General features: G+C 41.7%; 1 protein-coding gene across 1 annotated transcript in view; it reads left to right on the top strand.

Annotated features, from left to right (window-relative positions):
• The window catches only part of LOC114249235 (uncharacterized), a 146676-nt gene that overhangs the window by 57076 nt on the left and 64041 nt on the right, over positions 1-25559 (top strand). The window contains exon 2 of the mRNA XM_089730263.1: positions 10185-10230. The gene's annotated coding sequence lies outside the window, so the exon portion shown is untranslated. The remainder of the gene's footprint in view (positions 1-10184; positions 10231-25559) is intronic.

Raw genomic sequence — 25559 nt, 5'->3', positions numbered from 1 at the left:
TATTCTGCACAGCTTACTCTTCTTTAGGAAGAAACCCATTTTTAAACACAATTATCCCTCGTAAGTAAATCCTGTGTGTTTTGTGAGGATAGGCATAAAAAAAAACTTTTGACACACTAATTCTAGCTAATAATAACTATTTAAATATTACTATACATATGTAAGTATTTTTCTTGGTTAAATCACATTATTTTAAAAGCTTTTACGTTCTAGCTTGTACCGCTTTTATATGCTGCATATTTAAAGTTACTAGTCACTAACAACAAATCATTAAGTTTTTAAGATTATAATATAAAAAATAATTACTCAATTTTTGTATGGTTTTTACACACATAGGTCAATGATAAATAATCACATATTGAAATCATATTCCAATTTCTCTATAAGCAATGATATATTTTATGTACAATCCTACAAGGACTGAGTTACTTCACTTCAAAGCTGATCGAGAATACGTAGAATAATGTTTCACTTTTACTTATACATAATTAAATAATTGAAGCTTCAAGTAAATCTAATATCGTTAACAAACTAATATCTCTTGTTAAAACAACAATTCATATAATTAAGATGAATAGACGTAGTACTTTGTATGCGAAAAGCGTTCTGGGTTTTCAATTTTGACTGACTAAAATACGGGGGTTCGACCCAAACGGCAAAAGGATGGTATTGAGGGATCACGATAAAATTTATTCAAGAATACCCTTTTTCAATGAGAAGTCTAAATGAATAAACATTTGACGTAAAATTATATTTACCCTTGGCTGACTTTGAAGTTACAGCTCCCTTGTAAAATAACATTCATGTCAAGTTCCTTTTCATTTTGAACTTAATCAATTTATGAATTTTAATAATGAATGAACTACAAAATTTTGTGAGTCTCATAAGTAAATTTAAACATTTCTCTCCCTTAAATACTCGAAGACTCCGTCGATCGGCGTTCTTGGGCTGAACTCCGCGCTCGTCTGATTGTAGTGCTAACCTTGAAATTAGCCGGAATCCTTCTGTGGAGCGTTCGGGGGAATCGGACGCTTGAATGAGAGTACAGAGGAATTAGAAAGTGAGGCCCTATATACTTTTTTTTTTTTTATGATTGAAGGATTACTGGTGGCCCGGAGGCCTTTCCAGTTTCACCAGGACAGGTGGGCGAACAAAGGCTCAGCCAGGAGGGGTGGGATTTGCTAACAGCTACCCGAGCGCCTCCGAAGGAGACCTAACAGCTCAAGAGCAGCTGCTTCGCGAATGAATCTACTACCGGATCGGAATCGCGACCCGCTGAGAAGATCCGGCGAGAAACTCAGCGAGCTGATTCATGGGTTAGGTTGCACGGCGAACTCTTTGTCGAGTTCGACGAGTACGGTTACCGAGGTCCCTAAGCCTGCTCCTAGAGCTGAAGGCGTCTAGTGCAAAGGTTATTGGATCTGAGGGATCCGTAAGGACGTGTCTAGGGCGTCGACGGTGACTGGCTCCTACATGATCAGGATTCGGGGAGTAGTCAGCGGCGGCTACGATAAGGCGATTATCATGACGCATAGCCTTATCGAAGTACCGTTCCGACGCTGACTTCATGTATTTCTGGATAGATTCGAGGCCCAGGTCGTCGTGTAGGTCAACGTTCCTCACGAACCACGGAGCTCCGACGGCCAACCTGCAAAAGCGGGATTGTAGAGATTGAAGGGTGTCTATGTGTGTGCGGGCCGCGTGAGCGAACACCACACTCGCGTAAGTCATGACGGGCCTTATGCAAGTTTTGTAAAGTGTCACCTTGTTCCGAAGGGACATTTTACTCCGCTTACAGATCATGGGGTAGAGTCTACCGAGAATAAACGCGGCACGGTCACGGACTGATTTTATATGCGGGCGGAATGTCATCGATGCATCCAGGGTAACGCCCAGGTACTTGACCTTCCTGGCCCAGGGTATGGATTGACTAAAGAGAGTAATCGGGGGTGTGAGATTCCTCCTCCTAATACGGGAGGAAATCCGTGTGGAGCTTCCCCTCTGAAATAGCACCGCAGTACTTTTCGCTGGGTTGATGTCTATGCGCCATTTTCGGAACCACTGTCCTAGGGCTAGGGCTGCGCTCTGAAGCTTCTTCGCGATTAGGGACTTGTTTCTACTGGAATAGTAAACAGTCGTGTCGTCGGCGAATAAAGCTAAATGGGTCGGCGGCGACCGGGGAATATCGTTAACGAATAAGCTAAATAGGAGGGGTGAGAGGACAGAGCCTTGCGGGACTCCAGCTGTGAGAGGTCGTGGGGAGGAGCGGGTTCCCTCGACTCGATATCGAAAAGAGCGGTTCGACAAGAAGTCCCGTATGATGAGCACGAGACTATCCGGCACGCCCAAGTTGAATAGTTTGAAAATCAAACCGTTGTGCCAGACTTTGTCGAACGCTTTTGCGACGTCGAAGAAGAGAGCTCCCGTGTATAACGGTTTTGGTCGATTAAGCCCCACAAGAATGTGCTCCGTGAGGCGGTGCACCTGTTGAACGCATGAGTGATTTGTACGGAATCCGAATTGTTCATCGATGAGAATGCCCTTGGATGAGACGAAGTCTCTGAGGCGTTTGTAGAGCAGACGCTCATACAGTTTGCCTAGAGACATGAGGAGGCTAATCGGGCGGTAGCTCGTCGGATGATTTTTTGGTTTACCGGGTTTATGTATGCCGATAACGTCCGCTTCTTTCCACACCGCGGGAAAGATACAGTTCGCCATAGCGGCATTGAAAATAGATGCCAACATCACGATGAGTTGGACGGGTAGAAGTTTAATAACGCGGTTGGATATACCGTCGGAACCGGGAGCCTTGCGAGGACGTAGGTCTTTGATCAAGTCTTTAACTTCCATCGGGGTGACGGGTGGTAACGCGTCCGAGGGTGGCAAGGAGACTCTGCGTTCTACCTCACTGTCTACAAATTCTACATGAACAGGGTCCACGGATTGAGTGCTGGGCGTGCACTGGGTTTGCAATGTATCGGCCAGCAGCTCTGCTTTTTCATCATCATCGAACGCCGCGAGTCGGCCTGAGGGGCCTACGAGGGGGGGCTTAGTTACTACCGTATCCGATTTGAGAGTACGAGCTAAGCGGTAGTAAGACCTTTGAGAGGGCGCGAGTCTTTCTAAGAAATCAGACCATCTGGCATCTCGGACTTCGGCGATGCGAGACTTTACGTCGCGTTGTAGGGCACGCATTCGAATACGATTTTCCGCGGTAGGATACCTGTCGTAGGCGCGTATCGAGGCGTTCTTAGCTCTAAGGAGTTCCCTAATATCGTCGGACAATTTGAAGCGGTGAAGGAAGTCCTCCGCTACAACTTGTTTCGATGACCTATCTAATGTCGAGGTGATGTGTGACGTTAAGATGTCTATGGCTTCAGCGGTATGCTGAGGAGACGGGGTAGAGTCTGGGTTAAACGGGAGCGACGGTGGATCAGATTCAGCCAGGCTGATGCCCAGCGTGTGCCAATCCACCACAGTCCTCGTGACGGGAACGGAATCGGGAGCGCGACCGAGCTTCATAACGACGGGACGGTGGTCTGAATCTAACTCTGAAACTACTTCGATCGAGTGTAAGCGCAGAGTTACGTTTTTTAATAACGCTATGTCGAGTATATCCGAGCGATGCGCGATATTTAGCGGGTAGTGAGTCGGGGTTAGCGGAGCGACGATATCGAAGGCGAGATCATCGACTAACGCGTCAAGCCGCCTGCCATTCGGGGTTGTAGTGTGTGAGTTCCACCTGATGTGTTTACAATTTAGGTCGCGCGCCAGAATGACAGAGCTCCCCATGCCGAGCAGCGCCTCGATATCACTGCTTAGAACAATCTTATCCGGTGGAAGATAAACGGACGCGATAACGATCGGCGCGTGTCCCGTCAGTGAGATTCGGCACACTGATGCTTCGATATTAGCGAGCGCGGGAGGATCGAGCGGGACGCAATGCAGGGCTCTTCTATAGTAAATGACGGTACCACCACCACGAGCAGAGAGCCTGTCGTTCCTGACCATGTTATAGTTCGCGATTTTAGGGTCACGGCGCGCGGGCTTAAGTAGGGTCTCCTGCACTAAAAAGATATCAATTTGATGGTCACGCAAAAAGTCAGAAACCTGATCACGTTGATTTGCGAGACCGTAAGCGTTAAAAAATCCTATCGTTACGGATAGGGGCTTTATTCTACTTATATACGCCATTGATTACCGGCGGAGTGAGGGGAGGACGTACGTATTTAATGACGCGTATACGTCGGCGTATTCTTGCACAACGGCGATAAAGTGTTGTGCAGTGGAGGCAGCGCGAATGGCGTCGCCCAAAGCGTTAACACGCTCAAAGTTGATCGACTGAAAGAAGTCGATCGCTAAAGCGAGATTGTCGGACGCGGTCGGAGGGCAAGTCGCGGGAGAGGGACGAGTCGCGGGGGCGGGACGAATCGCGGAGGAGGGAGTTGTAGCCGTGTTCGTGTACGGCAGCGGTTTTGCCCAGGCCGAGACACTGGGCACCGCCGCCGGAACGAACGCTGGCTTAGCCTGCGACACAGAGGGTGCCGAGGCTTTGATGTCTGGGCCGGAAGCTCGGAGGCGGTTTTGGCGGGCGACGCGTCGATTTATTTTAGGGGCTCGGGGGCATCCGCGGTAATTTGCGGGGTGACCCTGTGTTCGACACAGGACGCAGCTAGGCGGTTCCGTCGCGGTTTTTTGATCGCGAGTGCATAGGGCCGTGGCGTGATCGCCTAAGCACTTGACGCATCGGGGGCGCGCGTGACAGTTACGGGAAGAATGCCCGTATAATTGGCAGTTATGGCACTGGCTAGGTGTGCCTTTCTTGTGTGGGGTTTCGACTGCGATTCCGGAAAGGCTACAGACCGTTCGGATGTTGAATATTTGCTTACCCTCGGGGGTAGGCTGGAGGGCGACGAGAACCATATTATATGGCTCCCTTCCGCGGCCTGTATGCATGCGGTGTACGGAGTTAACCAGTAGGCCTTGTTCGAGAAGGTCGGCCTTAACGAGCTCGGCATCCAACTCTTTAGGGATGCCACGTATAACGGCACGGAGTTCGCGCTCCTCCTGGAGCGTATACGTGTGGAAACTTATACGCTCCTTACGGAGGTAAGAAGAGAGGGCCCTATGGTCGTCGGGTGTTCGAACCTTAATTTGAATGCCGTTCGCGAGGTTACGGGCATTCGTGAAATTGATATTTTTGGCCTTAAGAGCCAGGGAAACTCGTTCCCAAGCTGCCTTCTCTTGAAGGATTACCGGGGGAGGGGTCTGGGTTTTATTTTGTGCCACCGGACGCGGCGACGGAGTGGCACGGGCTAGAGGCGCAACGGGAGTCTGAGGGCGGGGGCGCGACGCGTTCGCGGCTTTGCTAATTTTAGCGGCCGCGGGAGCTCGAGACTCCGCGGCACGCTTCTTACCCTTTTGCACCAGGGTGAATCCATCCGTCGATGAGGCGGGGGCGAGGTCGACCTCCATCTCCGAGTCAGAGTCGGAGGACGAGGAGGCGGGCGCAGGTGACCTACGAGTAGGTGTTTTGGAGGGTGCGACGGAGGCCGCGGATGATCGAGCTGCTGGAACGGTGACCCCGGCGGACGACGCAGCAGTTTTACTCGCCAGTATAGGCGACGCGGGAACGGCAGGCACGACGGAGGCTGCGGTGCTCGATGCAGAAGCTTTGCACGCAGGTACAGGCGCCCTATATACTACCCTTAAGCCTGCGGTCCGCTACGCACGGTCCAGTCTCGTATACCCCACCCCGTTCCTTGGCGAATCTTGGAAAAAACCTATGTCCAGCAGTGGACTTTTGTCCGCAAATGATAATGATATTTGTTACCGGTGGTAGGGTATGTTGTGGTAGGGTAGGTATATTGTAAGCTCTAATTATAATCCTTTAAACCGGAACAACCAACCGAACCTACAAATTTACGTCAGAATTAGTGACGATGGCTGTCCGTGCCAGCTGACGATACGTTCTACTACTAGAAAATACCGTTTGGCAATTGCAGAAAACGCTGCCCATGCCATGAACCCCTTAGCTAAATTTGACACACACGGAAGGAACTTGTAACCTTGTAACCTCACGTAATCTAAATCTAAAAAAGATATCTAATATCTAAAAACTAAATCTAAGCGGTAAGTTTTATATCTATTTATTTTAGCGAAGGACGGGTCGTTTCGTAAGGACAGTGTACTCACAACTATATTGCATTAGGGTTGATGGCAAAAGGTCGTCGTCTATGTCTGGACCAAAAAGCATCGTAAACAGAGACGAAATATAAACTGAGCATAATGTAATGGTTTCGTCAAAATTCTATGTATCAACCATTTATCCGTCTCGATAGTCATATTCGTATTATTTATTTATTTGATAAGATAGATCCATATTACTTGCATAGATAAATAGATAGATGTGTATTACATGGATGAAAAAATAATATATAAAGCAGAAATGTGAATGTTTAGATCCATGTGTGGAGTAACAAGAATGGGTAAATTAAGAAATGAGTATTTAAGGGGAAGTCTGAAAGTAGCGCCGATGACAGAGAAAATATAAATAAGAGTGAAAGGTTATCGTAGTATGCGAAGAGAGGTTTATCATACGCCCGATGGGGCGTCCTAAAAAGACCCTGATGGATGTGATGATGATGAAGATGATGTGAATATAATTGAAAAGGGTGACGTATGATGGACCTGAGTGAAATAGATAAATGCCGCGCTGATCCCCGATGATGTGGGATAAGGGGACGCTTAAGAAGAAGAAGACCAATATTACTTGCATTTAGTATCCACACACGTGATTAAATAAAATTTAATTTGGAAAAGGTTCTGAAACTTACAAATTACGTTCAATCAAATATTAAGATCTGAGTCACAGTTTTTTTTAACAAATACATAAAGAGTGAAAGAAAGGAGTGACACAAAAAAAATGTAATTATCTTTACTGGACAGAACAAGAAAACAAGTGGCAACTTCTCTATATTATACGACAGGAGTTTTACAAAGCATGTTTAAAGTCTGTTTAAATGAAGAGTTTTTGATATGAGATTTTTTTTTTATTAAATTTCACAGCTTATAATAAAATCACATTGTAATAAAAGTCCCGTTTTAGTTCTCTACTCTTATCTAATGATTTCTGAAGACACTTGCCCACGCAGGTCAATGGTAGATACGCTTCGAGATAACCGGAACAGTCCAGTGACATACATCTCTATTATCATTAAACAAGCCATTTTTTGAATATACGCAGGCTTTATTTTACAAAACCAAGTTGAGACGAAATAATGGCTCCATAAATTCAAATTTACTAACCATACCGAAATTTTAGTTTAGTTATGAGTCGCACGGCCGTCCCCTCCCTACATAATTCGAATTTATCGAAGTAATGTCTCAACAAAGACCTTTACGTTAATTGATAGTGGAGTATCTTAATTGGCTGTGTGATGCATGTGATGTTAGAATAGCATCATCCCAAATCTTCCCACTGGCACTGTAAAAGGCGACTTGTGAATTAACCTGAGAATAGACAGCAGTGTTCTCTGAGAATTGTACCAGTCCACAGCGACCTCCAACTGGAATTTTCTAGAGTTAGGACATCTTGCGAGCTCGCAACGGTACTGGCCTGCTTATTTCGGCCACAAAGTTTTCATGCATTTCGCTTTTTCAGGCTTCCCGTCACATATATTATTAAAGTACCTCGTACTCAGGTTTTAATTAATTTTTTAAAGTAAAAAAAAAGGACTTTTATATTTTAAAATAGATGGTGATGGTGTTTAAGGTTACTGGTGACAGGACGTCTTTACTGGTGGTACGACGGCTTGTGAGCACACACAGGTAGTTACCACCACCCTGATAATTTCTGCCATAAAACAGTAATTCGTTTTGGTTCCAAGGACGGGACCGCCGTTGTAATTTAAAACTGAGACTTGGAACTCATGTTTCAAAGTGGGTGGCGGCATTTACGTCGTTAATGTATACGGACTCCAGTAAGCTCGTGAGCCACAAGTGGACCTTAAACTCGTACTCCAATCTAAATAATAAAAAATGAAATCTCGTGGAAATTTTAACAAGTAAAAAATAATCTAAAATCACTTTTTTATTATTTCAACTTCCAGTCAGGACCTTAAGGTAGCCTTGCAATGTGTCAATTTGTCGGATACGTTATACTACAAAATGTTGGCAACTAAATGAAAATGTATTGAACTTGTATTAATCAAAATTTTACATACTCACGAAGTTTTGTTAGTAACCTTGATTTCTCGGACGAAAACATTGTTTCTGCCGTGTGTGTGTGTGTGTCATTCAAAATTTTACTTCTACCAATTATTTACGTGCTTGACTGCCCCCAATTAGACGAAAATGCGGTCGTTTCGTCCCTTTTTGAGATTTTTTCTCGTTGTTATTTTAAGAATATAAGAATATTCGATCGGGCTTGAGCGGAAAGGCGATGTTTTTCGCACGTGCTTATTTACCTATGTAACGCTGTTTACATAATCCGAGGTTAGGGCTTTTCTGACAAAATAGGATATCCATCTATCGAGGCGTTGCCTGTTCTTAAATTTCGGTGAATTTTTATATTCTTAAAAGAAATGTTTCTTTGAATGAATCCTTTATTGACGGAACTACTTGGTTTAATTATGCCCTTGGCACTGTTGATGTCCATAAGCGACTTTGTCTATTCACGACTAGGTGGTTGAACGGCTGTCAACGACGGTACTATAAAAACTTCATACCGCGAATAAAACCGCGCAGAGAACGCATTAAAACTTAGTAATGACAATTTATGCGTCCAAATTTACTTGAATTTTGAATGTTTCAGCTACTGAATCCGTAGTGCGTTTTACTGCGTTATAAATCTAATTTCCAACGCAATAACGCATATATTTCTCGGTGCCACGGCTGAACCGGTCTCGCGGAGACTTAAAAATTCATACAGAGGGGGGAAATATCCGACCGCCAGAATCGGGGTACCTACTACACGAGATGCACATACATTAATGCCTAAATACAGAACATTACGGACGGGATGGGTAATGTGATACAGTGATGAATTAATTAAAGCGTTAATTTGGGTTAACGGTTACTAAGGGACCGGATGTGTAGACAAATATGGCTCGCGTGATGCGTTATGAGTGCGGAGCTTGTGTCCGGAATGTGACGATTCGTCTCAGATTGGATTGAACACACCTCGTTTATATTATTGAAAAACAACCATTCTTACAGCTGCTTTAAATTCTCAGAAATCACAGAACGCAATTTAAATAAGAAATTTTAAAAATAATCAAAATCCTTAAACCGATTCAGAAAATCGTTCCATGAAAAACGACTTAAAATTTCACAAATTAATTAATTAATTTCCTCTAATAACGTCTTTCACCGGTTTATTTTGTGTAAGTTAATTTCGTGATTCATTGGCTTTTTGAACCAACTTGACACAATTCGTGCTATATAATAATTTGTTAAACACATTTAATTACTTTTTAAATATGATAGGTCAACACGCAACACATCATTATTGTGGATTATTAATATATAAATTATATAAAAATGTCTCATAATGATCTAAGCATTTTTTGACACTACAACATGACATAATTTAAATAGGTTTTTTTATTATTATTGCTTAGATGAGTGAACGAGCTCACAGCCCACCGGTGTTAAGTCGTTACTGGAGCCCATAGACATCTATAACGTAAATGCGCCACCCACGTTGAGATATAAGTTCTAAGGTCTTAGTATAGTTGCAACGGCTGCCCCACCCTTCAAACCGAAACGCATTACTGCTTGGTGGTACCTACCCGTGCGGACTCATAAGAGGTCCTACCACCAGTAATAATAATAGTTACCAGTAGTAATAATAATAAATATTAATAAATATTAATAATAAAATAATAATAATAAATATATAGTTTAGTGTTGTTGTCCATTGTATAGAATCACTACAAATTATAAAACACGAGACTTTAATGAAAAATGTATCCTTCAACAAAAGTACAATAATTAATTTAGTTCCATTCTTTATGTTTATATGTATTAACGTGTTTTTTATCATTAAAATAAATAACAGCCGAATATAATAAGGGAATGCGAAATATGAGAACAACGCCCTTGTTTTACTTTTTATTTAAATAAAATACTGTACAAAACATGAACGAACCTTTGTAATTGAATATTTTTAATCTTTCCAGAATACCTTACAAAGGACAAGCCGGGTCTACGAAAAATTGTATAAAGGTATGACTATTTCTTTTATTAATTAATTTGTAAGCATCACTGGTTTTATTTCTAGTTCTAGAAACTCTCGGAATTTTAGAAGGGTCTAAATTCAAATGATTCAATTAGTATAACTAGGGAAATTTATTCAGAGTTAAAAAAAAAATATAACCTCTGCATTTCAGTTTATAACTATTATACTAATATAGCTATGAAACGTTTATTTGTCATATTCCCGATCTGTGAGCACAAGAATACAATAAAAATGCTTTATACATATTATCAGCTTAACGACGTCACGCACGCATTTCGCGCATCAAATATCTATAAAAATAATAACGGAACGCTACCTATTGACCTTGCCTTTATTAACCTATCTGACACGCCCATACATGTAATACGCACCGCTAACTCAAAGGTTACCGATGATAGAACATTGTGTATTTATTAGTCTGCATGAGTTGGTGCTCATCTCTACCTTAAAGCAGTCGCGTTCCGTTCAGAAAGGTGAGGCAGCCGTTCTGTCGTGTCATGCCGATCTCTGCTGTCTTAAGACATAACACGGTAACAGCATATTAGGACTTATTTGTCTTTAAAAAGACCATTAATATTTGTCTTTTTTGGAACGAAGTTCCTTATGGGACGATGCGGAGGGGCACCCTAACCGGGAAAAAACGTCCGTAACGTAAGATTTTCATTAGTAATGCACACAGTGTACGACTTAAGTTTGTAATAACGTTTTTTTTTTTTTATTGCTAAGATGTGTGGACGAGCTCACAGTCCACCTGATGTTAAGTGGTTACTGGAGCCCATAGACATCTACAACGTAAATGCGCCACACACCTTGAGATATAGTTCTAAGGTCTCAGTATAGTCACAACGGCTGCCCCACCCTTCAAACCGAAACGCATTACTGCTTCACGGCAGAAAAAGGCGGGGCGGTGGTACCTACCCGTGCGGACTCACAAGAGGTCCTACCACCAGTAATTACGCAAATTATAATTTTGTGGGTTTCATTTTTATTACACGATGTTATTCCTTCACCGTGGAAGTCAATCGTGAACATTTGTTGAGTACGTATTTCATTAGAAAAATTGGTACCCGCCTGCGGGATTCGAACACCGGTGCATCGCTTCAACACGAATGCACCGGACGTCTTTATCCGTTAGGCCACGACGACTTCAAACAAAAAATCTATACTAATATTATAAAGAGGAAAGATTTGTTTGTTTGTTTGTTTCGAATAGGCTCCGAAACTACTGGACCGATTTGAAAAATTCTTTTTCCATTAGAAGCCGACATTGTCCCTGATGAACATAGGCTACTTTTTTTTTTTTTTTTTGGTTTCATGTGTGTTTTAATGTTTCCGAAGCGAAGCGAGGGCGGGTCGCTAGTAACATATATTTTTATCATACGTACAAAAAATAACATATATTTTTATCATTCATTGACCACGATCTCAGAGTGTTCGTTTGCGCAATACACTAAGTCTTATGCAAACAACCGTGAATAAAGTGTACCACAATAAGTTCGCACATTACCGAAAGACCGTGGGTTGTTGCGAATCCTCCAGTTTTATTATCTTTATACCTCGAATAGAACTTAAAATTAATAATCTTATAATAAAGAACTACGTTCCTATCCGGTGTCCCACGACACCACATATCTTTTTTAGTATTTTTCGCTTATAATTTTTCCTAAGCCGTGTGTGTAACTTTAGTTTTTAAAGATAAGTAACACGATTTTTTTTGCCTATTTTTACCTCAGGTACGCTTACAGCGGATTGTTCGCGTGTAATGCCAATTTGCGGTAACATTAGAAATTTGACATCAGCCTATGAATGTATAAAATATATTTGTTTAACGCTTCTCTGTTAGAATAGATTTTCATGGTGATAAAACGTGAACGTCATTCATAAATTTCATTTCTCAGCAACGTTGGCACTCTGATAATGTCATCTGAACTTAATGATAATGTTTCTGTATAATATTTGATTCAATCTCTTTGAAACGTGAATTTTTCACTAAAACCAATTATTGTGAATTCAATAATTATCTAGATATTGGAATTTAATATACCTTACATACACATATACTACACAATACGCCTTATACCTTAAACTAAACTTTAAGCTTGATGTTAACATTATTTCTTATTCCTTATACCTCTCCTTCGGATATTGGTGTATTCAATGTGCTTTGCTTCAAGAAAATAAATATATACATATATACTTATGTATGTACAGAGTCACAAAAAAAAAATGTATTGTTCACAAGTGTGTCTTGGAGGAGGCAAAAATATAAAATTTGTTGTATAAAATAAGCTTATAAGATAAATAACAAATGGATCTAATTTTTATTTTATGTCCTATGGACATTTGTTAAAGAAACCGTTCCTTTAAAAATACAGGAGATTGACATGATACAATGTACTAAAGTAATTTATACACTAAAAATAATCGTGTTTATTGTGTATAATTTATACATGATACAAAACACGTTTTTAGTCTCGGAGAGGAGTAAGACAAGGCTGTGTTTGTAGGGCGAAAGCAAGTGGATTTTAACACCAAAGTCATCATTTCAAAACACCAATCGTAAAATCATAATAAAAACCGATCACTGACATTCACATTCATCCTTTTTCTACATAAATATGCCAGTTTCCAGTGTGAACAAATTAAAAACGGTAAAAACAACATATATACGAATTATAAATAAAACATACCGATCTTCCTATATATATGTAAAATACATTTTACTCAAAACTCTAGAAGAATACGAAGGAAGAGTCAAAGTTGGTTGTGTATGAATTCCCAACCTTAGAATATACGCTGATGACTCCACTCTACTGGTCCCCTCTGAAATGGAGACGAAGAATCCTCGACGAAGCTTAGAGCAGGCTAGCGAAGAACTTGGTCTTAAATAAAAACAAAACCAAGCTGATAGTATTTGACAGATTTGATTCAATACAGCATTGCTAGACGGGTATGAAACTGTCAAAAAATTCCAATAACTTGGCGTAGTTACCGACAAAAGAGGAGGCTGTGAACAAGAAACTCGTGGAAGTGGGAGAGTTTGCCAAAGCATTTTTTTTCCTACTTAAGCCGATAGCCTTGAGAGGCTATTTCAGCGTAACCTTAACTAGTAGGTGAGCTCACGGGGCTTAAACCTGACGACGTTGCTAACACGAACCCTAGCAAGAGCCGTTCGGCCGAGCCACCGGATCGGAAACGCGACCCACTGAGAAGATCCGGCGAAAAACTCAGTGGGCTGTGTCTGTGGGTTATTTTACTCGTCGAGCCCTTCGTCGCAAGCGCATTTTTGTTGAAACCACGATCATTATTAGTGAAGGAACGACTTGGAAATAACAACGTGACTGCCACCACGTACCCGACCAGGTCGATGATTCAATAATAATTATATTTTATAACTATTATTCGGAACACACAGTTGCTTTATGGCAGTAATAAGAAGATTGATGAAATCTACTAGCAAGCTTTAAATACGCCCTTCAAGCAGTAAAAATCCCTTTGAAAGTAGCTTTAAAAAAAACGTTGTTTTAGGGAATCGCATGCTCGCCCTGACCCGCAAGAACGTCGCGGCGCTGCGACGTCCGCAGCGCGCGATCACGGTCAGGGCGATCCGAGGATACCGCACCGTCTCCTTCGAGGCGGCGTGTTTGCTCGCCGGGGCGCCACCCTGGGACCTGGAGGCGGAGGCGCTCGCTGCCGATTACCGGTGGCGTAGCGACCTTCGCTCTAGGGGGGAAGGGCGCCCCGGCGAAGGAGTAGTTCGAGCGCGGAGGCTCCACTCTCGGCGGTCCGTGCTGGAGGCGTGGTCTCGCCGCTTGGCGGACCCGTCGGCTGGCCTCCGTACCGTCGAGGCTGTCCGTCCGGTCCTTCCGGCTGACTCGAATGCTTACCAGTCACGGTTGTTTCGGCCGGTACTTGCATAAGATAGCCGGAAGGGAACCGACGGCGCAGTGCCACCACTGCGCGGACCGCGACGAGGAAGACACAGCGGAACACACATTGGCGCGTTGCTCTGGATTTGACGAGCAACGCGCCGCCCTCGTCGCGGTCATTGGAGAGGACCTCTCGCTGCCGCGCGTCGTGGCTACGATGCTCGGCAGCGACGAGTCCTGGAAGGCGATGCTCGACTTCTGCGAGTCCACCATATCGCAGAAGGAGGCGGCGGAGCGAGAGAGGGAGAGCTCTTCCCTTTCCGCACCGATCCGTCGCCGTCGAGCCGGGGGCCGGAGGCGGGAATACGCCCGTACGTCCCGGCCCCTGTAGGTGGCGGCCTCCCCCCGGTGAAGGTCAAGGGGCGACCTGAGGGGGTGAGGCCGCGCGGCGCGCTACCAGCACTCTAGCGCGCTGCCGTGGAGTGAATAGAGCGACCGGTCGACGGTGTATCGCGTCCCGACCCGGCAGGCTGGTTCTGGTCCAGCGGGGTATTCCGGGACACCAGCGGCACCGTCTGGGCGGCCCGACGGGCTGCCGTACCGAGACGGCCGATGTTTCAGAGCCTTCGATTCGCCTCGAAGGCTCCGTCGGCCGGGCGTCCTTGGGGTGAGCCGCGCTGTCTGGTTGTAGTGTTGACCGCGGTAGCCCCCCTACCTCATCCGGGTTCTGACCTCGGAGGGGATCGGACGTCGGGTGTAAGAGTGCAGGGGAGTCGTTTAGTGGGTGGGCTCTAAAATCCTTGGGCCCGCGGTCTGCTCACAACACCATGCAGATCGTTGAGTCTCACATACCCCGCGCGCCCCTTTTGCGCGGGGACCTCGTAGGAGGTTCGGCCCTCTACCCGAAAAAAAAAAAAGAAAAAAAAGGGAATCGCATGCCGATTATTAAATGCATTATTTATTAGATACTTCAAATTTTTTTGGACGCATAGCATGATAGCAATATCTCAAATTTTATTCCTATCATTTCTATTCACATAAAATTCTCCCAAATTTATTATTCATGAAGGTTTTTTTTCTACGAAGTTTCTATAAACTTGTTATAAAACACGACACATCAAAGAGGATTTACTATTTAATTTCCCGTTCCAACTGGCTATTCCCAAATGAATACGTAATACCAGAATTCCACTACGTAAGGGCTCGTTACTATGTCAAGTATAATTGTAGGATGTCGGCTTTTCCAGCGCTTTTCAGCTTGCCGTACAAAAGGCCCCTTTTTCCCGTTCACTCTTGCATACTTAATTGTTCCACAAAGCCTTCGATAATAGTGCTATTGCCTTTTGATCCCAGACCCTTGTAATTAAATTTCTTCTTTTGATATTACTTTGTTCAACATATTGATTCACCTTTAAATAACGTAAATTCTTAGTTTTCGTTTGAGATTTACTAGTGTATTCCTAATAAATGATGTTAACAATCACAAACATCGTCTGTGTAATGTTTCATCAGAAAATTTGTAGCAGCATCCTCTGGGCCCAACCTATATACCACACCATATACCGCACTGATACTAGCGTACTCAAACATCGTCTGTGTAATGTTTCATCAGAAAATTTGTAGCAGCATCCTCTGGGCCCAACCTATATACCACACCATATACCGCACTGATACTAGCGTACTCAAACATCGTCTGTGTAATGTTTCATCAGAAAATTTGTAGCAGCATCCTCTGGGCCCAACCTATATACCACACCATATATCGCACTGATACTAGCGTACTCAAACATCGTCTGTGTAATGTTTCATCAGAAATCTTGTAGCAGCATCCTCTGGGCCCAACCTATATACCACACCATATACCGCACTGATACTAGCGTACTCAAACATCGTCTGTGTAATGTTTCATCAGAAAATTTGTAGCAGCATCCTCTGGGCCCAACCTATATACCACACCATATACCGCACTGATACTGGCGTACTCAAACATCGTCTGTGTAATGTTTCTTCAGAAAATTTGTAGCAGCATCCTCTGGGCCCAACCTATATACCACACCATATACCGCACTGATACTAGCGTACTGCGATCGCCAGTCGGCATTATGTGATGATAAGGATGTATTGTAAACCCGTACGAGTAGGCACAATCGGCTTGTTTCTTTATGTCGCGAAGTAGTCATGCGTTCCTGATTGGTTAATGGCACAGCAATTATACATCACGATTTAGATTTCGATCTTTTGTCTCAAGACTTAGGGTGGAATTCATATTGTGATGCCCGTCGATAACCACCTAACGGTACAGTTTACGGCCTACCGGGTATTAAGTAGTCACCGGAGCCCATAGACATCAACAACGTAAATACCGGCATCCTTGAGACATGAGTTCTAAGTCTCAGTCTTCAGAGTGGAACGGCTGCCCCACACTATAAAATCAACAGAAATAGGCAGGGTGGTGGTGGCCATGCAAGCTTAGAAGCTTACAATAATTACACAAATTATAATTTTTGTGGGTTTCATTTTTATTACACAATGTTACTCTTTCACCGTGGAAGTTTTTTTTTCTCCTACCTATGCTGATAGCCTTGAGAGGCTATGTCAGCTTCTGCTTGACGTGTAGGTGAGCTCACGAGGCGCAAACTAACACTAACACTGGCTCTAGCAAAAGCAGTGCTTCGGAGAATCTACCACCGGATCGGAAACGCGACCCACTGAGAAGATCCGGCGAGACACTCAGTGGGCTGTGCCTATGGGTTAATTTACTCGTCGAGCCCTTCATTGCAAGCGACGGGTTCGGCGAGGACGGTGACCTGTGCTTGAGGTACCTAAAAGCACCGTTAATGGATCGAGAGGATCAGTAATGACGTGTTTAGGGTCGTGGAAGTTAAGTATGTTGTTAAGTATGTATTATGTTTCATTAGAAAAATTGGTACCGGCCTCATACCGGCGGTATTCGAACACCGGCTCAGTCGCATCGCTTGATACAAGTCGACCAAGCGTCTTATCCTTTAAGCCACGAAGACTAAACTTCATTTAAGTATTTTAAGAATTTTAACAAATGAAAAACTCGACAAAAGTACCAAAAGATGTCTATAATAAAACTTTCAAGAATGTTAAAACGCTTCATGAAGCTACTGACATTTCACCGCGTAAATTCGAGCGCCCCCGCAATCATCTCTATTTCATATCTATTGTTCACTTTATTGAATCCGCAACGTAACGAGCAAACAGATTATGCTAGAGCGCTATTACTACAGACTTAAATCAAAATTTATCGAAAAGGAATCATTTAACGTATTCCCGATGCGACTTTTAATAGCAGCTATTTCATGACAGATCGGTCATGTTTTATTCAACATAACTGGAGCATAAAGCAATTTTCATCTTAATCTCGACGAGAAAATCGCGGACTGCGGGAAAAAATCTCAATTCGAAAGTCCTCTGTTATGTAAGCTGCGTCTCTTGTTATTGGCGAGCAAGACTTGACAATAAGGTCGAGATGCTTGATAAATGAGAGGGTGTCACCTGTTGCGATCACGACACTGCAGAGGAGCCTGTTATTCGATTGAAAGTTAAGTACTCGCGTCTCAAATGAATATTGATGAGTTGGCACGCATTCAAGAAGACTCGACAAGCTCGCAGACAAAATCACCCCAGGAGCTTGTATCAGTGAACGCGAAGCCTTGTAACTGATCTTTGTTATGTTCCCGGTACAATTTCGTTCTTTTAAAAGACAATGTCTATACGATCGTCGAGAGTTTACGAATGATCGACTCGCTTTGTTTTTTTTGAAGTTATACTTCTTTAGGCGCGTTATGAAAAATTTATGAGAGTGAAATTTTACGATGCGCGCGCACCGTGACACGAAATTAACAGAATGAAGTTGCCCACTAAATCGCTCATTACAATACGACCGACGTAACTTGGCGAGTCTGAATATAGCCGCAGGTGAACTTTCCGAACCGTACCGAGAATTACCGAATTTATACGATGTCAAGAAAAGGGATGTCCAATATATACGCGTGTTTGAGGATGCCGTTTAATCGTTTTTTTTTTCAAACTGATTAAAATTTAAATAATAAAAAAAGAAATAAATTTAATAAAAATAAAGGATAACTTCTTACGCGCGTACATAAGTACACGCACCCTTTTTTTTCGTCATCAATGTATTAAACAAACTAGAATATATTTTGAATTGGATCGTTTTGAATAGATATAATTAAAATTGGAATGATTTGAATGATATATGAAGAAGTTTAATTAATATTCTGAATATAGAGAGTAGCTGTTTACCCAACGCTCGCGTTGCCTGCACTAGACAAACGCCACTGTTGACTGTCGCTATACTAAGACAGCTGTTTACATTACGGAGCTGACGTCATCCTGCTGATTACGGAATTCTACCATGTTTGTTTAAAATGCAAGGAAGTGTAATTTGACAAGTATTATTTCGTGTATGAATTGGTTCATAGCACAGTTTTTTTTGTTTGTTTTACAAATATCAGGGTCCTATTTGCAACTAAAATCGTGGTAATTAATAGTAGGTTTGATAATTGTGCTTATAAATTTTATTTTACTAAACGTTCAAATAGGTGGTCTGTGAAAAAATTCATCACTCAAAGTACAATGAATTTATGCGATTTTCAACTTTTAGGTTATAGGTACATTACCTAGTCAGGTCATAAGTATTGTCACACAGTAAAAACTTTTCTTTTAGAATGCTGGCCACAAAAAAGTTTATTGAATTCGAATTTCGAATTGTTCATGAAAATAAAAAATGTATACTTTTAGAATTATACTCATTTTTAAATATGGAGTGGACGCTTAAAGAAGACCGTGTTGCAGTTATTGCGTTGCATCGTTGCGGTTACGCGCCAATTCAAATTTTTAACATACTGAAAAATTTTAATATAACCAAAAGATTCGTTTATCGTACCATCAAACGATACAATGAAGACTCTAGTGTAGATGACAGGTCAAGAAGTGGTCGCCCTCGGTCTGTTAGGACTCCAGCAGTGATAAAAGCTGTGAAGGCGCGAATTCAAAGAAATCCCAAACGTAAGCAGAAACTGTTGGCCCTTCAGATGAGGTTAAGCAGAACCACGGTGAAAAAGGTGTTAAATGAAGACTTAGGGCTTCGAGCATATCGAAGAAAAACAGGACATCGCTTGAATGCTCGTCTAATGGAACTGAGACTGAAGAGATGCCGCGCTTTGTTGAAGCGGTACGCGGGAAAAAAATATCGAGAAATTCTTTTTTCGGATGAAAAAATTTTTACCGTAGAAAAGAGCTACAACAAACAAAATGATAAGGTGTACGCACACAGTAGTAAAGAAGCGAGCAACCGTATTCCGCGTGTCCAACGAGGTCATTTTCCATCCTCGCTCATGGTATGGTTGGGAGTTTCTTATTGGGGCTTAACAGAGGTACATTTTTGTGAGAAAGGTGTAAAAACGAATGCAGTTGTGTATCAAAATACAGTCCTGACGAACCTTGTGGAACCTGTTTCTCATACCATGTTCAATAACAGGCACTGGGTATTCCAACAAGATTCGGCGCCAGCTCATAGAGCGAAGAGCACACAGACTGGCTGGCGGCGCGTGAAATCGACTTCATCTGGCACGAAGACTGGCCCTCCTCCAGTCCAGATTTGAATCCGTTAGATTACAAGATATGGCAACACTTGGAGGAAAAGGCATGCTCAAAGCCTCATCCCAATTTGGAGTCACTCAAGACATCCTTGATTAAGGCAGCCGCCGATATTGACATGGACCTCGTTCGTGCTGCGATAGACGACTGGCCGCGCAGATTGAAGGCCTGTATTCAAAATCACGGAGGTCATTTTGAATAAACTTTAGTATCATAAGAATCTATGTTTTGCTAAGTTCATTTTGGTATATGAATGGTTAAATAATGAATAAACTTGTTTCAATTATTTTACATTAAACATGTGACAGAATTTATGACCTGACTGGGTATATTTAGTTTCTACCTTGTCTTCTACTTGTTTACTTTATTTTATGACTGTTCGGGTCTAATTTTGTTACTAAATTAAAAGAGAGTTGAAATTTTTTACATATAAGACATACATAGCTCAAAATCAGATCGTGATAAATTATGGAAGATGAAGTTTCTTACTTGTATCTTACTTTAAAGCACACGCTGTACGGTTTAAAATACCTTGCTCGGTGTAAAGTTTTCAACAAGTCCACAATCTCTGAATCACCCAATCCAACGGATTAAGCAGTCGATATTTTTGGATTGAGCGATGCAATTATCTATATATATAAAAATGAATTGCTGTTCGTTAGTCTCGCTAAAACTCGAGAACGGCTGGACCGATTTAGCTAATTTTGGTCTTGAATTATTTGTGGAAGTTCAGAGAAGGCTTAAAAGGTAGATAAATATCAAATTGCTCGCAATTAAATAAAAATAAACAATTTCGTTTTCCCTTTGATGTGTCCCCCGTCGGACGGATTCCTTTTGTTTGTTTTAAGTTTACTTTATACAAAAACTTAGGTCTTTTATTTATCGATTGAGGCATTAAGAAGTCTGCCGGGTCAGGTAGTTGATTAATAAAAATTAAACTCATAAAAAATAATCGATTTTTACGCCTAATTTTATTTCCAAAATTAAACCTTCAAGAGAGTTGTGAGGTTAATTTTATTATTTATTTTATATTGCCCCTCTAGGCTGACGAAAATACGGCCCACCTGATGGTGAGTGATTACCTTCGCCCATGGACTTTAGCAATGCCAGGGGCGGAGCGAAGCCGCTGCCTACAAACTAAATTCTACATTCAAAATTCAAAATAGAAAAACGTAATAAAGTCGGGAAATTAGATTTAATATCCTGTTTATTCTTGCCGCGTAGCGTCATGCGCTCCATTTTGAAGGGAGAGACGTCTACAATACACAATGAAGAGACAGATGTTTCGCGATTTACAGTACATGTGAGACTTAAACATCATATCTCAGTGTACGTGGCGGCATTAACGTTAAGATTTTGGTAACCACTCAACACCAGGTGAGCCGTGAGGTTGTTCATACCTCATAGGCCGTCTATATAATTAAGAAAAAAAACAGCAACTTGTGTGTCTTTTAACAAAAAGCCAGTGATGTTTCAATGGTTATTTTAAAATTAAAATGTATAATTATTTGGAAATAGTTGACTGTTCAATCTAATATCATGAAATAAATATTTACCTTTTTGATTATTTGTATTATAATGACTACTTCTACTGGTGGTAGGACCTCTTGTGAGTCCGCACGGGTATGTACCACCACCCTGCCTGTTTCAGCCGTGAAGTAGTAATGCGTTTCGGTTTGAAGGGTGGGGCAGCCGTCGTGACTATACTGAGACCTTAGAACCCATATCTCAAGGTGAGTGGCGGCATTTACGTTGTAGACGTCTATGGGACCGGTAACAATTTAACACCAGGTGGGCCGTGAGCTCGTCCACCCCTTTATGCAATAAATAAATATAATATAACATTAAGTGAGTAAAATTCCGGCAAAATTCCTTATGAATAATTTTGTAAATTGTTAAGAACTAAAATATGAGCGTCATCAAATCACCCCGCATTGCAAACTAGTTTTTCTCACATAATGTCATTGAACTTTTACGACTCTCAACATAATATACTCGTATGCTTAAATTTTAACGTTCGCCATTCATAATAAAATAAAACACGATGAAACGTTTTGTTATTTGTTTTTTTTTGGTTGTTTGTTTTCTAAACACTAAGCCAATGTTTAAATCTGTTGGAAGGATTCATTCGATTTTGTTTGTAGCGCAAATTCGTTGGGTTTTAACTTCAGTTTTTCAGATCGTCTAACTTTGAATTTGTTTTAAAAGTAACTTAACATTGGTGGAATTGAAACCGCATCAGATTTGTAATATTATCACTGGTCAACTTAAACGAACCAATTTAATGAAATTAGGTTTGCGGTAGGCAGCGGCTTGGTTCTGCCCCTGGCATTGCTGAAGTCCATGGGCGACGGTAACCACTCACCATCAGGTGGGCCGTACGCTCATCTGCCTACAAGGGCAACAAAAAAAAAATGAAATAAAAAAAATAAATTAGTATCAACTTTATAATTTGTCACGACCAATGTTTTAATCAACAGCAGATTATTTTTTTTACATTTGTGTTTATATTAATAAATATGACACCAATGATATTTTGCTATAGTTACTCGTAAGAACGGTGGCCAGTTAACGTCGGGCGACCCAAAACACGTCTACCTTCGTAGGCAAAAAATAACATTCTAAAGTAAATTAATTTGCAGAAAATTCTCTACGGGCAAATGGAAGCTGTCTTAAATGAAAATAGATAAGGTGTACAGAATTCTAAGTAAGCGCGTGCACAAATTTTCTTATACGTGTTTCGGTTTGAAGAATAAGATAGTTATTTTAATGATTACTTAGTTACAGCTTAGTTATCTTAGTTACAAGAAATCAGACAACCTTGACTTTTGCCATAATAACATTTAGCCAATTACATATATCTGAAATGGATCGCCTTAAGCAGTAACAATTTATTGCTGTTTTTTTGCTGCTCAAAATCTATTTTATAGTTATTTTCTTGGTATTAAATGAAGTATACTCCACTCTACTACTTAAATTAGTGGTGGTACTTATTGTAAGCCACACGGGTAGAAATTGCCGTCTTACCGACCAGTATGGTAGGAACTAAACTGTATTTTGGTTTGAAGAGTGGGAATCATTTGCACAATAAAATTGGTACTTCCACGTCATGATACAAGGTGGGTTTCGGCATTCACGTTGTGAAAATTAAGAAATCCAGTGCAAAAAAAAAAAAAAAACTACTTAATACCAGGTAAACCATGGACTCCTTCACGAAACTATCCGGAAAAATATAAAACAAATACTGCATGTAACTGTCACTGGTGGTAGGACCTCTTGGGAGTCCGCACGGGTAGGTACCACAGCTCCGCCTATTTCCGCCGTGAAGCAGTAATGCGTTTCGGTTCGAAGGGTGGGTAGCCGTTGTAACTATAGTGAGACCTTAGAACTTATAGCTCGAGGTGGGTGGCGCATTTACGTTGTAGATGTCTATGGGCTCCAGTAACCACTTAACATCAGGTGGGCTGTGAGCTCGTCCATCCATCTAAGCAATAAAAAAAAACATAAAAAACATGTCAAACCAATAATGTACCAATAACCTTACTAATAAACGGTTGAAACTAAAGTATCAATTTGCAGAAATTCACTCTCGAAATAAAAAAAATATAAATCTTTTTCAGTTAACAAACGGCTCTGTATAATCTGCATTTACTTTGTTTTCCCAGAGGAGTCTGCAGAATGGTACTTGTTGCGCCGGGCTCTATTACAATGTTCACTGACATTTGATCGACAAAAGATAGCGGGTTTCATTTCAATTTAGGCCGCCGGCTTTTTCCATGTACAATTATTAATTGGAAATTGATTTTTAATTTTAATTTTAATGTAATTCAATTTTAATGTATATATATACGATGATTTACTATGGGATGGTATGGACATGTGATGAGACGAAATGAAAATGAGGTTGTTAAGAGAGTGTTAACTATGAATGTGGAAGGATTTAGAGGAAGAGGTAGACCTAAGAAGAAATGGATGGATTGTGTGAAAGACGATATGGGTAGGAGGGGAGTGAGCGAAGAAATGGTATATGATAGAAGAGTATGGAAGGAGCAAACATGTTGCGCCGACCCCAGGTGACTGGGAGAAGGGCAGGATAATGATGATGATGATATACGATGATTTACATGTAAAGTTGGTTAAATACGTACAAATGCAATTACGGAACATTGGCCAAGATTAAGCCATGGCGTATTTACTTAACTGTCGCTTACCGTCGTGACAATCAAATGAAAACATACGGTCAATCACGTAACTGTATTATATAGCAAACAATGCTATGACCTTTGTTATAATTCAGGTAAATGTTTTTTTTTTATATTATTCATTTATGATGATATTTTTGCACGTTTCCATTATTTTATTGAAAACTGAACGCGGATCTCGTCACAAAAGTGCGATATGATTAAATTTGCCATCAAAGATAACTACGATATTATTATTGATACATCAAACCAGCAATATTCATCACTCATGAATGAATCACTTTAGAATGTGAATGCGTTGACAGTAAATGCAACACATGCAAGACATGCCCGTTAGGTATGCCTTTATAACATTAAATAAAGATATCTTTATGGGCTGCGCGAACTAAGGGGGTTGAGGTTGCCCCGCACGCTGTCACTCTAGCGTGCTGGCACTAGGAGGAAGGGAATACGCGTCGTTGGCAGCGGTCCGCGGTGCGGTCCGCATTGCCGTCGTCGCTGCGTCACCGAACACACTGGAAGAACAAACCGGTCGGCAGTGTATCGTGTTCCGACTCGGCAGGCTGGTTCTGACACAGCAGGGTATCCCGGAACACCAGCGGCATCGCCCGGGCGGCATGGTAAGGCCGCCGTACCGCGGAGACCGACATCGTTAGTCGTCGATTATCGCCCTGACGACCCGTCGGTCGGGCGTCCTAGGGGTGACTACGCGAGTCCTCTTACTCTGACCGGGTTCTGACACCGGGAGGAGATCGGATGTCGGATGTAACAGCGCAGGGGAGTCGTTTAGTGCGGTGGGGCCTTAAAAATATATTTGTGTAGTCTTTGGGACCCGCGGTCTGCTCCTAACATCTGCAGATCGTCAAATCCCACATACTCGATTTTAGATACGTTCTAATTTGAATTCCAATATACTTTAAACAGGTTAAAAAAATGTTTTTTTCCAGCTGAAACGACATTGATAGGTACGTACGAACGTAGGAAAGCAAAATTCAACCCACGTAGGTACAGCATACAGTAAACTTTTCCGTTTATTTCACATAGATTAGTTTGAATCTCGTGTGTTTCCTAATTTAGTCTGCGTTAGCTTGCTTCTGTTGTAAATCGCTATGTTGACAGCTCCGGCAAAGCCATATAATGTATGATGCAAGTTTCAACGAGGACTGTCGGACCCGCGTTTCCTAGGTAACATAATCCGAAGGATAATCTTACTATTGCAATACTCCCAACACAAACGACCCAAACTACAGTTCCCTATTATATATTACTGAGGGAAAGTTTTGTTTTCAGTATAGAATAGAATATTAATATTTTTTAAACCAAAAAAAAACAGTAATTTTGCGCTCATTATTATACAAATAACTATGTTTATTTCATACTAGCTGACCCGGCAGACCTCGTAGTGCCTCAATCGATAAATAAAAGACCTAAACTTTTGTAAAAAATAAACTTAAAACACACAAAAGGAATTTGTCCGACAGGGGACGCATCAAAGGGAAATCAAAATGTTAATTCCGATCATTTTCATATTTATCTACTCTATAAACCTTCTCTTGACTTCCACAAATAATTCAAGACCAAAATTAGCCAAATCGGTCC

This window comes from Bombyx mandarina, chromosome 10, assembly GCF_030267445.1.
Source record: "Bombyx mandarina strain Sakado chromosome 10, ASM3026744v2".
NCBI classification, from domain to species: domain Eukaryota; kingdom Metazoa; phylum Arthropoda; class Insecta; order Lepidoptera; family Bombycidae; genus Bombyx; species Bombyx mandarina.
This window is presented reverse-complemented; position numbering and strand designations above follow the sequence as displayed.